Raw genomic sequence first — 7,014 nt, forward strand, 5'->3', positions numbered from 1 at the left:
CACCTTGTGGGCATCTGGCCTAGGGAGCTCACATGTGTCCCTCATTCCCTTTGTGTAAAGGAAGCCTGTGTGTGTGTGGCTTTCTCTCTCATCCCCTAGAAGAAGGGCTCGCCCCCTCCCATGTAGGGCTATGTGTTGACTTTAAAGAGCACACAAAGCATCCAATTCCCCCTAAGCTTTAACCCTTTGGACACAACCTTTGAATTTGGGAACCTTAGCATTTTGGAAGTCTTAATGGGCTGAACCTTAGGGTCTTTTTAGCCCATTGTTGCACATGGATCTTTTGCAGATGGCCCCCCCTTTGGATCCCTATTTTCCCTCCTTTGGATCCGTACTGTGGCCGGTCTGCTAGCTTAACCAATATTCTAGCCTTTTCTCCCCTGGCACTTCCCCACATTAAATGATCAGTTTAATATGAGAAAATCATTTAGGAGAATTAAATATTGATTATTATGACACCTATAATCTCTTATGGACCATTTGAGAAATGGAAAATTGATTCCATTGGACCTTTGCCAAGGAGACAATCAGGTAAATTGTATATCATCATGGGTGTGGACTACATGACTAGGTGGGCTGAAGCAATTGCTACCACCTAGATTACAATTAAGAAAGTGGCTAAGTTTGTATTTGAAAATTTATTTTTGTTTTGGCACTCCTCTTGAAATAATTTCTGACAGAGGACCAGGTTTTAGAGGAGACCTAGTAGGAGAGCTGATGGAGAAGCTGGGTATCTCATCACGACACTCAAATCCCTACTACCCACAATGCAATGGTTTGGTAAAGAACGTGAATGGTAAGATCTACAAGATCATCACTAAACAAGTAAACAATCAGAAAAGTGATAGGGATGTCAAGCACCTTATGGTTGCACTTTGGGCTTATCACACTTCATTTCGCACATCCCTTGGGTTCATACCATACCACTTGGTGTATGATAAGGAGGCCATTTTACCCATTGAAGTACAATTGGCTAGTCTCAAGGTGCTAGCTATGTAGATGGAATGCCCTAATGCTCATCTTCACAACCACATTCTTGATCTAGAGAGGCTTCAACTAAATAGGGAAGATGCTACCAGCTAGTACAAATAGAGCAACGTCGACTTACCTTCAACAAGGGACCTAAGGCAAAATGTCTCAAGAAATGTATGTTGATCGTAAGGTATGATAACAGGTTTGACACTAGGAAGGATAAAAAGTTTTCACCTAGATGGGAGGGGCCATTTGTCATTAAAAAGCACTACAACAATGGCAGTTACCGATTGATGGATGCAGATGGTAGGTTCCGCAAAACACATGTCAATGGATGGAGGCTGAAGCAGTATTTTTTGAGGTTTGATCAAGCATCTATAGTGGATATTCTTGAGGAGGGAGACTCCTCCACCTCAACTCAAGAAGAATCAAGTATAGACTAGAGGCATGAATGCCTCTAGTTTCAGCGGGAGGCTAATGAGGGCCGCTGTTTAAATTTTTGGTCCACCACTCCTGACACATTTAGATCTTGGAAATAAGGAGAGGTAGGAACAAACACTATGAAAACAAAAAAAAAATCACTGGATGTTGATTCTACCTAACGATCACTACATGTGAAGAATAAGAGTCAATAGTGAAAGGGAGGAGAATCTTATGCATTATGGAGTTGGATTCAACATAATATTATCAAATTCAATCATAATTCATTTGTGAAAATAAGGCTTGCACATGAAGTAAAGAGGGGACCACCTGGAAGACTTTTGGAAGAGAAAAGACGGACACATATTTTTGTGTGATTTTTCTCTATTTTTTCCATTCCAAATCGGAAAAAGTTTTCCACAAAAAAGCTGTAGACATTGAGCTGATCTCTCTATCCCTTTTTTTTTTCTTTTGGAGCTACGATTTGGGAGATATGGATGACATGGTGGAACCTATATGTCCACGCGAGAAGAAGTCATGCCCAACTACACATACATAATTTCTTATAGGTTTCTCTCCATTATTGCTTGATTTTATCTTGTTTTATCAAGATTCTCTCAAAGATTATAAGAAAGCTCTTGGACTCAAGCTATGGAAGGAGGCATGGAGACAAAGCTCGCCATGATGAACGCGATTAGGCGAAAATTGGTCAATAACCAGGACACATGGAGCTCTCTCATTGGGGGAATGTCCCTAATTGAGGCTACTTTAAAATTACCCCTCTTGCTCATAATCTCTCCCCTAATCACTCTCTTGGCCTATAAAAGGAGTCCTCTTGTGTAAATGGAGACATAGGGAGACACACACAATCAAGCTCTAACACTCACGCTCTCATATGTACATCCTTATGTGTGCACCTCTAGGCACTCATAGTTCTACTATGGCATAATATTGGCTATGGTTCTTTCTTTTGGTTTCTTAATGGCCAAGAGGTTAGAGATACCATGCACACATGAGTTTGTTAGATGTTGATTATGTGCAATTCCTCTCGTAAATGTTTGTATGGTGTCTATGAAGCTTATATTAAATGAATCTCTAATGATCTCTTCCTCTCCCTCTCTCTCCTTCTCTCACATCTTCCTTGTACTATGTTCCAACCCCCCTACCATGTGTCCTAGCCGCATTCCAAGCTAGGTGGTGCCCCTATTGTGTACCTCTCATGATGAGGCTATTGTGCATAGTCTTGGTGTAGAGGCCACCCGGGTCTATTATGCACCAGCTTCAAACGCATAGTTTGATTTCTCTTTCTCCCAAAGGGAATTCTCTCAAAGAGAGACTTCCAAAAGAGAAAATTCTACTGAGTGAAAGAAGCATTCAATTGAAAGAATAGGAAGAAGTCCTTAAAGTGATGGAAAGGGAAGGAGGAAGACCAAAATTACGCGAGAGAAATCTCTTGTAAATGATATGGACAATCATGTGTCATTTGAAGAAGATGTTCACCCAAGGAGACACCATCCTAAAAGATCACCTTCTCCTTCCCTTTCTAACAGGAGATCTTCAAGCACTAACTACTCTCTTCATTTAGAGGAGAGTGAAAAGAACCCTGAGAAGAAGCGAAAAAGGGAGGAATAATTAACCTCCCCTTCATCACCATCAAGTTTTTTTGAATTTGAAAGTTCTTCTAATTCAGATAGTAGCTATTCCAAAAGAAGAGGTCATCACATTCTCATCTAGCCTAGAGAGCTAGCCGCTTGCAAAAGTTCAAGAAAGGAGGCAAAAGTGTTACCTTTCTTTCTTTTGGTGGGACCTTTGGAAAGATTGACAAAGTTTTGAGCTTCATCCAACAATTTGATGTAGCTTTTGAAGACGAGAATTTCTCAGAATCTTCCACAAATATTTAAGTATCATGACTTGCCAACAAGTATTGATTCCAATAGGAATCCAAGAATGACCAATAATTTTTGGAAGGGACTCTTTGAAAATATTAAAACAAAGCTTAATTTCTCTTTGTCTTATCATCCTCAAATGAATGGGAAAAGTGAAATTGTTAAGTCCAATATGCTTGATCTACTAAAAGGTTATGTCACAGAAGAAGACTAGAGCAATCAATGGGCTCTATTAGAATATGCATATAGCAATATTGTGCATACTTCTTTGGGTAAAGCACCTCTTGAGGCAATTGAAGGTAGAACAGTTATTAAAAATGCATGAGAAAGCTTTTGTTGCGATAAATATAGTTGTGACTTACATGATGCTTTTTTTAAGATCAAAGAAGCTATCTCTGCAAGTAAATGAATACACTTGCAATAGAGAAACAAGGCGTGTAAAAGAGGAAACACAATGTTAAAGGATACAATTATGTTGGGCTAGACCGTTGATATCATTGTTGAGATCACGTTTATCTTGTTGTGATATGAATTTCCTGCATAAATGGGAGTACGTTTTAATATCTTATTGTTCTTCATTTGTTATCTTGGTGTTATCATCCTCATTTATCATACCCTCACTATGAAAGTCTCTTTAGCAAGCAAGCCCTTATGAAAAAGTTTTTTTTTCTTTCTTATTTGTTATCCTAATGTTTCTTAACACTGTAATCCTTGATGATGCTTTCAACTCTAGTAGCATTTTTCAAAAATGCCTCAAATTTAAAGGCATTATATTTTTTACTTAGCACAATTTTTGATGGAAGAGCTATTCATAAAGAAGTAGCTCTTCCATATCAACAATGTTAAACCATGCTTCCAAAATTGTCATTGTATATACAGAAACAAACAATATAGCTATGTGTTGAGCCTATGTCTACGTGCTAAGGCTAAGTTTATGATATTAGGCTCATAAGTACTTTCATGTGAGCGGCAAGTGAGGCTCAAGATTGTATTATATTTCCAATGGAGTGTCCTAAGTAGGACCAAAATTTAAGGATTGAACATAAGTTTGATCCTCCTATCCATGGGACATTGTCTTATTTCTATATGGCAGGAAATAGGACTTGGATCTGCAATGTGCATTTCGAAATAAGTATGAGATTCATACTTATTTCATGAGAGGCACTTGAGGCATCCTAAGAAGTATCGCCAACAAGTGAGGAAAAAGACTCACATGTAGGTGTGTTAGTGGCTCATTTCAAAGGGAACTAGTAAAAACTAGTTTGTGTGCCTTGAACTAAGTTTGAGTTGCATGCCCACTTTCTATTAGGTGAGTCATGTGAGACACTTAGGGTCAAACTCATCTTAGTATCCTACATAGAAACAACAAGTTGATCTTTAACTTACATTTGAGCCCCATATTCCATGTACTAGTGCCTTGAATTAAGTTTGAGCATATCCACTTGCTAGTTTAAGTGAGGCATGTGAAAAGCAAAGTTAACTTTACTCCTCTTCTTAATATCCCACACAAAAAAAAGCCAGGATCAAACTTAATTTTGAGCCTTCTATTCATGGGATAGTGCCTCATTTCTATATGGCATAAAGGGTCTCCCCAAAAATCATAAGGTCAAACTTTAGAAAAGTACTCTAATTTTAAGTATCATCTAAAAAACGGGACTTGAATAATCCCTAAATATGTCTTCTATTATTGGTCATGGTTTTCATGATTGTGTAGTGTTCGAGCGATCTCCCACGTTGTTGCCATTTTGGCATTCACTTATGGTAGAAAATATGTGTGACAATCTGAAACGACGTTCTCATTCTTGCCGATACGTATGATGTTGGCATTGTGGTCACACAAAACACACTAGGCACCGTTGTTTCAGACGTATGAAACAACAACGAGATGCAGATATGGATTTGACACATGTTATAGAGGCAATTACAGTGGTAGTCTATGTCAGTGACAATGATGTCATGCTTGCCCCGAGTGTACCTCTTGCAGATATATCTATTGATAGCACACTTTCTTCACAGTGGTTACTAGATAGCGATGCCTCTTTCCATGTCACACCATGTTGTGAGTGGTTCAACACATTTTCTAGTGGGATTCTTGGTTGTGTGCACTTGGCCGATTATTTGACGTTTAGCATAGAGGGTCTTGGAGATGTTTGTTTGTCTTTTCCAAGTGGTGCATCATACACACTACGCCTTGTGTGCTATGTTCCTTAGCTGAGATAGAGCTTGATCTCAGTGAGACAGTCAGAAGATTTTTGTTGTCAGATACTGCTTAGAGAGCAGTCTTCCTAGATGCATTGTGGTTCATTAGTGATTTCCAAATGAGCCCGCATCGGACTGATATATCTTATGCATGTGTCAGAGGCTCAAGACGGCATAGTCTCGGATTTGTTTTGCTGGAATTCTTTGAGCGAGAGACAAGACATGTCTCTTTTGCAGGTGAGCTCCACCATTCTCACAAGACAGAGCATTTAGTTGTGAAGGACGTGTCAGTAGATTCTGTAGAGACAGAGATAGGGAGACAATGCTCTAGTGAGACACATCAAGTGTTGTCAGAGTTTGTGCAGGTAGAGGTAGCAGGTCTGCTCCCTAGAAACATGGACAAAGATGATAGACATGGAGTTTTTCGATATGCTTATGCTAGTGGCCGATGAGTTGGTGCCAGGATACATAGTTCCACCTATAGGTGAGAGGGATGTAGCCATCCCAATGTCGGCGTTGACACATCCATATGCGATGGGTGGTCCTGAAAATGCAGAGATTGCAAATAGCGTAGGGGAGGCGAGTACAGCTAGGTTTGTGCAGATTTTGTCAGCATTGGAGCGTCCCATGTTCGACTTACTAATGTCGAGGCTCGACCTAGCAGCTACACTGGGAGCATTTGTAGCAAGTATTGCACCTTTTGCTCGGGCCGAATGTTTGGTGTCTGGCTATCCGCCCACCGTGTACATATCCTTATTTATTATATACATATGAATAAGGAACTCTTCACACTACTTCTTAAGGTTTCTCTACCCACACTCTCCTCATGTTCCTCCCCTTCCCCGCACGCACCATACCGCACCGCACACGCACGCATCCATGCACACACGCATCCATACACACGCACGCATCCATGCACACGTGCACTTACAAGATTTTTGCAAGTTGCCACGTTTCCAGAATTTTGAACACATGTTCTTTTATCCTGTGTGCATTTCCGCTAAAATGACGGCCCGCAGGTGTTACATCTCAACTTTTGATATAGTCTTTCCACTGACCAATTCCTCTACGTAGCTCCACTCATATCCTTTTACCATCTTCTTAAGATCTCCAAACTCAAACAACACTATTTACTAAATACACATCTAAAATCAAACTCTCGTACCATTTACATTACTATATTCTCTATCATTTTAAAAAAAACATAGATTTTCAACCTCTTTAAATTCTAAATACCGTTTTTGTTTCAAGTGTGAGCTTTCACTCTATACCTGAATCGTGATAAAAAATCACTTAATCTATCTCAATAACTTCCAAGTGTGAGTAAACTCTACACAAAATAAGATATCTTTAAATACCCTACCTAATTTAGCTCCAAGTGTGTGTAACTCTACACATGGCAAGCAATCATAATTGATTACTTATGTAAGACTCTTCTAGGTGTGAGAATACCTCTACACAAAGCAAGAAATTATTATATAATCTACCTAAATTGACTCCAATGTGAGTATTACTCTACACACGAGAGAACCATTAG

The sequence above is a fragment of the Adiantum capillus-veneris genome, chromosome 15 (genome assembly GCF_014529385.1).
Source record: "Adiantum capillus-veneris isolate H3 chromosome 15, ASM1452938v2, whole genome shotgun sequence".
NCBI classification, from domain to species: Eukaryota; Viridiplantae; Streptophyta; class Polypodiopsida; order Polypodiales; family Pteridaceae; genus Adiantum; species Adiantum capillus-veneris.